Genomic DNA, 10255 nt, shown 5'->3' with positions numbered 1-10255 from the left:
GGTTAGGGGAGGCAGGTAGCCTAGTGGTTAGAGGGGAGGCAGGTAGCCTAGTGGTTAGAGGGGGGAGGCAGGTAGCCTAGTGGTTAGAGGGGGAGGAGGCAGGTAGCCTAGTGGTTAGAGGGGAGGCAGGTAGCCTAGTGGTTAGAGGGGGAGGCAGGTAGCCTAGTGGTTAGAGGGGAGGCAGGTAGCCTAGTGGTTAGGGAGGCAGGTAGCCAGTGGTTAGGCCTAGTGGTTAGAGGGGAGGCAGGTAGCCTAGTGGTTAGAGAGGGGAGGCAGGTAGCCTAGTGGTTAGAGGGGGAGGCAGGTAGCCTAGTGGTTAGAGAGGGGAGGCAGGTAGCCTAGTGGTTAGAGAGGGAGGCAGGTAGCCTAGTGGTTAGAGGGGGAGGCAGGTAGCCTAGTGGTTAGAGGGGGGAGGCAGGTAGCCTAGTGGTTAGAGGGAGGCAGGTAGCCTAGTGGTTAGAGGGGTTAGAGGAGGCAGGTAGCCTAGTGGTTAGAGGGGAGGCAGGTAGCCTAGTGGTTAGAGGGGGAGGCAGGTAGCCTAGTGGTTAGAGGGGGAGGCAGGTAGCCTAGTGGTTAGAGGGGGAGGCAGGTAGCCTAGTGGTTAGAGGGGAGGCAGGTAGCCTAGTGGTTAGAGGGGGAGGCAGGTAGCCTAGTGGTTAGAGGGGAGGCAGGTAGCCTAGTGGTTAGAGGGGAGGCAGGTAGCCTAGTGGTTAGAGGGGAGGCAGGTAGCCTAGTGGTTAGAGGGGGGAGGCAGGTAGCCTAGTGGTTAGAGAGAGAGGCAGGTAGCCTAGTGGTTAGAGGGGGAGGCAGGTAGCCTAGTGGTTAGAGGGGAGGCAGGTAGCCTAGTGGTTAGAGGGGAGGCAGGTAGCCTAGTGGTTAGAGGGGAGGCAGGTAGCCTAGTGGTTAGAGGGGAGGCAGGTAGCCTAGTGGTTAGAGGGGGAGGCAGGTAGCCTAGTGGTTAGAGGGGGAGGCAGGTAGCCTAGTGGTTAGAGGAGGCAGGGAGGCAGGTAGCCTAGTGGTTAGAGGGGAGGCAGGTAGCCTAGTGGTTAGAGAGAGAGGCAGGTAGCCTAGTGGTTAGAGGGGAGGCAGGTAGCCTAGTGGTTAGAGGGGAGGCAGGTAGCCTAGTGGTTAGAGGGGAGGCAGGTAGCCTAGTGGTTAGAGGGGGAGGCAGGTAGCCTAGTGGTTAGTGGAGGGGGAGGCAGGTAGCCTAGTGGTTAGAGGGGGAGGCAGGTAGCCTAGTGGTTAGAGGGGAGGCAGGTAGCCTAGTGGTTAGAGGGGAGGCAGGTAGCCTAGTGGTTAGAGGGGAGAGGCAGGTAGCCTAGTGGTTAGAGGGGAGGCAGGTAGCCTAGTGGTTAGAGGTAGGGGTTAGAGGCAGGTAGCCTAGTGGTTAGAGGGGAGGCAGGTAGCCTAGTGGTTAGAGGGGAGGCAGGTAGCCTAGTGGTTAGAGGAGGAGGCAGGTAGCCTAGTGGTTAGAGGGGAGGCAGGTAGCCTAGTGGTTAGAGGGGAGGCAGGTAGCCTAGTGGTTAGAGGGGAGGCAGGTAGCCTAGTGGTTAGAGGAGGCAGGTAGCCTAGTGGTTAGAGGGGAGGCAGGTAGCCTAGTGGTTAGAGGGGAGGCAGGTAGCCTAGTGGTTAGAGGGGAGGCAGGTAGCCTAGTGGTTAGAGGGGAGGCAGGTAGCCTAGTGGTTAGGGGAGGCAGGTAGCCTAGTGGTTAGAGAGGCCTAGTGGTTAGAGGGGGAGGCAGGTAGCCTAGTGGTTAGAGGAGGCAGGTAGCCTAGTGGTTAGAGGGGAGGCAGGTAGCCTAGTGGTTAGAGGGGAGGCAGGTAGCCTAGTGGTTAGAGAGGGAGGCAGGTAGCCTAGTGGTTAGAGGTAGCCTAGTGAGAGGCAGGTAGCCTAGTGGTTAGAGGGGGAGGCAGGTAGCCTAGTGGTTAGAGGGGGAGGCAGGTAGCCTAGTGGTTAGAGGGGAGGCAGGTAGCCTAGTGGTTAGAGGGGAGGCAGGTAGCCTAGTGGTTAGAGGGAGGCAGGTAGCCTAGTGGTTAGAGAGTGGGAGGCAGGTAGCCTAGTGGTTAGAGGGGAGGCAGGTAGCCTAGTGGTTAGAGGGGGAGGCAGGTAGCCTAGTGGTTAGAGGGGAGGCAGGTAGCCTAGTGGTTAGAGGAGGCAGGTAGCCTAGTGGTTAGAGGGGAGGCAGGTAGCCTAGTGGTTAGAGGGGAGGCAGGTAGCCTAGTGGTTAGAGAGGCAGGTAGCCTAGTGGTTAGAGGGGAGGCAGGTAGCCTAGTGGTTAGAGGGGGAGGCAGGTAGCCTAGTGGTTAGAGGGGGAGGCAGGTAGCCTAGTGGTTAGAGGGGAGGCAGGTAGCCTAGTGGTTAGAGGGGGAGGCAGGTAGCCTAGTGGTTAGAGGGGAGGCAGGTAGCCTAGTGGTTAGAGGGGAGGCAGGTAGCCTAGTGGTTAGAGGGGAGGCAGGTAGCCTAGTGGTTAGAGGGGGAGGCAGGTAGCCTAGTGGTTAGAGGGGGAGGCAGGTAGCCTAGTGGTTAGAGGGGGAGGCAGGTAGCCTAGTGGTTAGAGGGGGAGGCAGGTAACCTAGTGGTTAGAGGGGGGAGGCAGGTAGCCTAGTGGTTAGAGGGGGGAGGCAGGTAGCCTAGTGGTTAGAGGGTTGGACTATTATCTGGAAGGTTGCGATATGGAATTTCGTTCTGCCCCTGAACAAGGCAGTTAACCCACTGTTCCTAGGCCGTCATTGAAAATAAGAATTTGTTCTTAACTGATTTGCCTGGTTAAATAAAGGTTAAATAAATGGAGAGAAAGTGTTGAACTTAAAGTTTGTATCATGAGTCTGAGGTTGGCAGAAAAATGTATTTCTGATTCATTGAAATAGAACGGAGTAAAAATGATCATTGTGTCATTATAAACAGCTAGTGAGGAATAGAGAACACAGCACATATTCTCTAGACTATGTAATATTCATATGTGTAAACATACTGAATTGTAATTGGATGCATTTTACCGCCATATCATACTGTGCTATGATTGGTTAAAACCACCCACATGGTTAGGTCATGGTCAGTTTGATCCTGGTTGGCGATACGTGAACATGCCAGTTATAGCTAATAAAGAGCTACGTTAAGACATATCCTGTGGTACTGCATTTTATTATTTTGTACAAAGTGTGGAGAGAGGGAGGGAGAGAGAGAGGGAGGAAGGGAAGGAGTGAGGGAGGGAGAGAGAGAGGAGGAAGGAAGGAGAGAGGAGGGAGAGAGGGAGGAAGGGAAAGGATGAGGGAGGGAGAGAGAGAGGAGGGAGGGAAGGAGGAGATTATTGTCCTAAAGGGAGAGAGGGAGGAAGGGGAAGGAGTGAGGGAGGGAGAGAGGGGGAAGGGAAGGAGAGAGGGAGGGAGAGAGATGGGAGGAGCTGAAGGGAAGGAGAGAGGGAGGGAGAGAGGAGGAAGGGAAGGAGAGGGAGGAGAGGGAGAGGAGAGGGAGGAAGGGAAGGAGAGAGGGAGGGAGAGAGAGGAGGAAGGAAGGAGTGAGGGGAGGGGAGAGAGAGAGGGAGGAAGGGAAGGAGAGAGGGAGGGGGAGAGAGGGAGGAAGGGAAGGAGAGAGGGAGGGAGAGAGGGAGGAAGGGAAGGAGTGAGGGAAGGAAGGAGTGAGGGAGGGAGAGAGAGAGGGAGGAAGGGAAGGAGAGAGGGAGGGAGGGAGAGAGGGAGGAAGGGAAGGAGTGAGGGGAGGGAGAGAGGGGGAGGGGAAGGAGAGAGGGAGGGAGAGAGAGTGGGAGGAAGGGAAGGAGAGAGGGAGGGAGAGAGGGGAGGAAGGGAAGGAGAGAGGGGAGGGAGAGAGAGAGGGAGGAAGGGAAGGAGAGAGGGAGGGAGAGAGGGAGGAAGGGAAGGGGAGAGGGAGGGAGGGGGAGAGAGTGGGAGGAGGAAGGGAAGGAGAGAGGGAGGGAGAGAGGGAGGAAGGGAAGGAGAGAGGGAGGGAGAGGGGGAAGGGAAGGAGAGAGGGAGGGAGAGAGAGTGGGAGGAAGGGAAGGAGAGAGGGAGGAGAGAGGAGGAAGGGAAGGAAGGGAGGGAGAGAGGGATCAATAGGAGAGGGAGGGAGAGAGGGGGAAGGGAAGAGGGATAAGAGAGAGAGGGGAAAAGGGAATAGAGAGGAGGGAGAGAGGGGGAGGGGAAGGAGAGAGGGAGGGAGAGAGGGGGAGGGAAGGAGAGAGGGAGGGAGAGAGGGGGAAGGGAAGGAGAGAGGGAGGGAGAGAGGGGGAAGGGAAGGAGAGGGAGGAGAGAGGGGGAAAGAGAGAGGGGAGAGGGGAAGGAAGAGAGAGGGAGGGAGAGAGGGGGAAGGAAGGAGAGAGGGAGGAGAGTTTTTGGGGAAGAGTGAAGAGGGAATAGAGAGAAGGGAAGGAGAGGGGGAGGAGAGAGGGAGGAAGGGAAAGAGAGGGAATAGAGAGGGAACTGAGAGAAGAGGGAGAGAGGGGGAATCAAAATTATGAGAAGGAGGGAGACCACTGGGGGAAAATTAAATACTGGGAGAGAAGAGTGGAGAGGAGGGAGGGATCAGAGCCCAGGATCAACAAAAAAAGGGAGGGAGAGAGGGAGAAGGACAGAGGGAGGACATCCAGGGGAAGGGAAGGATGTCCTCCTCCAAGGGAGGGAGGGAGAGAGGGAGGAAGGAAGGAGAAAGGAGGGAGAGAGAAGGGGAAGGAGGAGAGAGGGAGGGAGAGAGGGGGGAAGGGAAGGAGAGAGGGAGGGAGAGAGGGGGAAGAGGAAGGAGAGAGGGGGAAAGGAAGGAGAGAGGGAGGGAGAGAGGGGGAGGGGAAGAGAGAGGGAGGGAGAGAGGGGGAAGGAAGGAGAGGGGGAAAGGAAGGAGAGAGGAGGGATGAGAGGGGGATAGGGAAGAGAGAGGGGGAAGGAAAAAGACAGAAGGGTTATAAAGGAAAAGCAGAATGGTAGAGGAGAGAGGAAAGGAATAGAGATGAGAGGAGGAGAGAGGAGGAGAGAGGAAAGGAATAGAGATGAGAGGAGGAGAGAGGAAAGGAATAGAGATGAGGAGGAGAGAGGAAATGAGAGAGAGGGAGGGGAGGAGAGAGGAAAGGAATAGAGAGGAGGGAGGAGAGAGGAAAGGAATAGAGAGGAGAGGAGGAGAGAGGAAAGGAATAGAGATGAGAGTAGAGAAGAAAGTACAGAGATGAGAGAGGAGGAGATGAGAGAGGAAAGGAATAGAGAGGAGGGGAGGAGAGAGGAAAGGACTAGAGATGAGAGGAGGAGAGAGGAAAGGAATAGAGATGAGAGTAGAGAAGAAAGTAATAGAGATGAGAGGAGGAGATGAGAGAGGAAAGTAATAGAGATGAGAGGAGGAGAGGAGAGAGGAAAGGAATAGAGATGAGAGGAGGAGAGATGAGAGGAGGAGAGATGAGAGGAATAGAGAGGAGAGGAGGAGAGATGAGAGGAGGAGAGAGGACAGGAATAGAAAGGAGAGGAATAGAGAGGAGATAAGGAGATATGAGAGGGATAGAGAGAAGAGGAGGAGAGAGGATAGGAATAAAGAAGAGAGGAATAGAAAGGGGGGAAGAGAGAGGAGATGAATAGAGAGGAGAGATTAGAGGAGGAGAGAGTCAAGGAATAGAAAGGAGAGGAATAGAGAGGAGAGGTGGAGAGAGTTGAAGAATAGAGAGGAGAGGAGGAAAGAGGAGAGGAATAGAAAGGAGAGAGGAATGGAGAGGAATAGAGAGGAGATGAATAGAGAGGAGAGAGGAGAGGAGTAGAGAGGAGGCGAGAGGAGAGGAGAGGAGTAGAGAGGAGAGAGGAGAGGAGTAGAGAGGAGAGAGGAGAGTAGAGAGGAGAGGAGTAGAGAGGAGAGGAGAGAAGTAGAGAGGAGAGAGGAGAGAGGAGAGGAATAGAGAGGAGAGGAGTAGAGAGGAGACGGGAGAGGAGTAGAGAGGAGAGGAATAGAAAGGAGATGAATAGAGAGGAGAGGAATAGAGAGGGGGAATAGAGAGAAGAGGAATAGAGAGGAGAGGCATAGAGTGGTCGGAATAGAGATAAGAGGAATAGAGAGGAGAGGAGAGGAGGAATGGAGAGGAGAGATGAGAGGAATAGAAAGGAGAGGAATAGAGAGGAGATAAGGAGAGATGAGAGGGATAGCGAGGAGAAGAGGAGAAGAGGAATAGAGAGGGGGATAGAGAGAATAGGAATAGAGAGAAGAGGAATAGAGAGGGGGAATAGAGAGAAGAGGAATAGAGAGAAGATGATGCATGATCAAGGTAAAGCAATCATGTCATCATTTCTGAAAGGAGAAAACAATTATATTTGTCTCTTTTCCTCCTGCTGTATTTCTTCATTCTTTCCCCCTTAACCACTGGGATGTATAAAATAACGACTTAAGAGGAGAGGGAAGGAGGGAGGGAGGGAGAGAAATATACAGAGCCCAGTGCTCAGTAGGGACTTCAGTTTAAATAAATGTCCTCCCTCCAAGAGAGGGAGTGAGGGGAAGGAGAGAGGGAGGGAGAGAGGGGGTGAGGGGAAGGAGAGAGGGAGGGAGAGAGGGGGTGAGGGGAAGGAGAGAGGGAGGGAGGGAGGGGAGGGTGAGGGGAAGGAGAGCCCAGTGCTGAATAAATGTCCCTCCCTCCAAGAGAGGGTGAGGGAAAGGAGGGAGGGAGAGAGGGGTGAGGGGAAGAGAGGAGGGAGAGAGAGAGGGGGAGAGAGAGAGGGTGAGGGGAAGAGAGAGAGGGAGGGAGAGAGGGGGGTGAGGGAAAGAGAGAGGGAGGGAGAGAGGGGTGAGGGGAAGGAGGGAGGAGAGAGGGGGGTGAGGGGAAGGAGGGAGGGGAGAGGGGGTGAGGGGAAGGAGGGAGGGAGAGAAACATACAGAGCCCAGTGCTCAGTAGGGACTTCAGTTTAAATAAATGTCCTCCCTCCAAGAGAGGGAGTGAGGGGAAGGAGTGAGGGTGGGAGAGAGGGGTGAGGGGAAGGAGAGAGGGAGGGAGAGAGGGGGTGAGGGGAAGGAGAGAGGGAGGGAGAGAGGGGGTGAGGGGAAGGAGGGAGGGAGAGAGGGGTGAGGGGAAGGAGGGAGGGAGAGAAATATACAGAGCCCAGTGCTCAGTAGGGACTTCAGTTTAAATAAATGTCCTCCCTCCAAGAGAGGGAGTGAGGGAAAGGAGAGAGGGAGGGGAGAGGGGTGAGGGGAAGGAGAGAGGGAGGGAGAGAGGGGGTGAGGGGAAGGAGAGAGGGAGGGAGAGAGGGGGTGAGGGGAAGGAGAGAGCGAGAGAGAGAGGGGGTGAGGGGAAGGAGAGAGGGAGGGAGAGAGGGGGTGAGGGGAAGGAGAGAGGGAGGGAGGGGAGAGGGGAAGGAGAGAGGGAGGGAGAGAGGGGGTGAGGGGAAGGAGGGAGGGAGAGAAATATACAGAGCCCAGTGCTCAGTAGAGACTTCAGTTTAAATAAACGTCCTCCCTCCGAGAGAGGAAGGAGAAAAAGAAAGATAGGAGGGAGAGAAAGAAAGATAGGAGGGAGAGAAAGAGGAATGGAAGAGAAAGCAAAAGGAGAAACAGAATGAAAAAAAGACAGGAACAGTCAGGAGAAAGAGACAACCTCCCCCCCCCACACACACAGCCGGCCTGTCTGCAGTTATCAGGGCCGTGCGCTGCGCCGGTCTAACTAGGTGTAAATACAATAACAAGGGTATAATTAAGTGTGTGTGATGAAGTTAATGCAGCCGGGCCATAGTGATCACCAACGCTAACATGAATAATATTCTATTAGTGGATGGCTGTTAGCAGCTAGCGTAGCGGGCAGCTGGGACAGCAGTTAATTGAATCACCCGTCGGAGCATGGTGGAGCACGGTTAGGAAGGGGGAACTTCTTTGTGCGAGGGTAATTGCACAGAAAGAATAATTGATTTGACAATCACACACAGATTTACTGTCCTTATGTGGACTGGTGTGGAGGAAGGGATAATGGACAGATACCCCAATGGACAAAAATATATGGAAATGTTTCCGTGGCACATGTTTTTTTCAATTTAAATGATCATACACAATGCTTGCAGCAAAGAGAATGTTATGTATATGGGGCATAGAACCATCACAGCTCTGCAGATTTTGCTACAAACAGACAGAATCACCCTATGTAGCTTGTTTCTGGTCACAAGTTCAGGGAATGGCTGAAAATAAATAATAGCAGTGTTGGGAGACTTGGAAAGCCAGAGTCAACCAATCAACAATATAATAATACTTTTAGTAAAAAAAATATCTTTAACTCACAATCTGTACAGACTCTGAGATTAGAAAGGTTCAGAACTGATGTGAAACAGCACAGTTGAAAAATATATGACACAAGGAAATCATGAGGGCAGTTTTCGGAGATAATAAAACATATTTATAGCTAGTTTATACATTTATCAACGTATCTAGTTGATCCAACGTCAGACGTGACCCATGATCCTCTTCTCACATTGTACGCATGAGCAGTGTCTCTGAACTTCGAACCCGGATGGACTGAGAGTAGCTGAGGGGTGGGGTTAAGGTGATAGGTGGGATGGACTGAGAGTAGCTGAGGGGTGGGGTTAAGGTGATAGGTGGGATGGACTGAGAGTAGCTGAGGGTGGGGTTAAGGTGATAGGTGGGATGGACTGAGAGTAGCTGAGGGGTGGGATTAAGGTGATAGGTGGGATGGACTGAGAGTAGCTGAGGGTGGGGTTAAGGTGATAAGTGGGATGGACTGAGAGTAGCTGAGGGTGGGGTTAAGGTGATAGGTGGGATGGACTGAGAGTAGCTGAGGGGTGGGGTTAAGGTGATAGGTGGGATGGACTGAGAGTAGCTGAGGGGTGGGGTTAAGGTGATAGGTGGGATGGACTGAGAGTAGCTGAGGGTGGGGTTAAGGTGATAGGTGGGATGGACTGAGAGTAGCTGAGGGGTGGGGTTAAGGTGATAGGTGGGATGGACTGAGAGTAGCTGAGGGGTGGGGTTAAGGTGATAGGTGGGATGGACTGAGAGTAGCTGAGGGGTGGGGTTAAGGTGATAGGTGGGATGGACTGAGAGTAGCTGAGGGGTGGGGTTAAGGTGATAGGTGGGATGGACTGAGAGTAGCTGAGGGTGGGGTTAAGGTGATAGGTGGGATGGACTGAGAGTAGCTGAGGGGTGGGGTAAGGGATAAGGTGATAGGTGGGATGGACTGAGAGTAGCTGAGGGTGGGGTTAAGGTGATAGGTGGGATGGACTGAGAGTAGCTGAGGGTGGGGTTAAGGTGATAGGTGGGATGGACTGAGAGTAGCTGAGGGGTGGGGTTAAGGTGATAGGTGGGATGGACTGAGAGTAGCTGAGGGGTGGGGTTAAGGTGATAGGTGGGATGGACTGAGAGTAGCTGAGGGGTGGGGTTAAGGTGATAGGTGGGATGGACTGAGAGTAGCTGAGGGGTGGGGTTAAGGTGATAGGTGGGATGGACTGAGAGTAGCTGAGGGGTGGGGTTAAGGTGATAGGTGGGATGGACTGAGAGTAGCTGAGGGGTGGGGTTAAGGTGATAGGTAGGATGGACTGAGAGTAGCTGAGGGGTGGGTCTAAGGTGATAGGTGGGATGGACTGAGAGTAGCTGAGGGGTGGGGTTAAGGTGATAGGTGGGATGGACTGAGAGTAGCTGAGGGGTGGGGTTAAGATGATAGGTGGGATGGACTGAGAGTAGCTGAGGGGTGGGGTGGGGTTAAGGTGATAGGTGGGATGGACTGAGAGTAGCTGAGGGGTGGGGTTAAGGTGATAGGTGGGATGGATGGACTGAGAGTAGCTGAGGGGTGGGGTTAAGGTGATAGGTGGGATGGACTGAGAGTAGCTGAGGGGTGGGGTTAAGGTGGGATGGACTGAGAGTAGCTGAGGGGTGGGTTAAGGTGATAGGTGGGATGGACTGAGAGTAGCTGAGGGGTGGGGTTAAGGTGGGATGGACTGAGAGTAGCTGAGGGGTGGGTTAAGGTGATAGGTGGGATGGACTGAGAGTAGCTGAGGGGTGGGGTTAAGGTCATAGGTGGGATGGACTGAGTAGCTGAGGGGTGGGGTTAAGGTGATAGGTGGGATGGACTGAGTAGCTGAGGGGTGGGGTTAAGGTGATAGGTGGGATGGACTGAGTAGCTGAGGGGTGGGGTTAAGGTGATAGGTGGGATGGGATGGACTGAGTAGCTGAGGGGTGGGTTAAGGTGATAGTGTAGGGGATGGACTGAGAGTAGCTGAGGGGTGGGTTAAGGTGATAGGTGGGATGGACTGAGAGTAGCTGAGGGGCGGGGTTAAGGTGATAGGTCGGATGG

Source organism: Oncorhynchus tshawytscha, linkage group LG29 (assembly GCF_018296145.1).
Source record: "Oncorhynchus tshawytscha isolate Ot180627B linkage group LG29, Otsh_v2.0, whole genome shotgun sequence".
Taxonomy (NCBI): domain Eukaryota; kingdom Metazoa; phylum Chordata; class Actinopteri; order Salmoniformes; family Salmonidae; genus Oncorhynchus; species Oncorhynchus tshawytscha.
The sequence above is the reverse complement of the archived record's forward strand: the minus strand, read 5'-3'. Positions refer to the sequence as shown.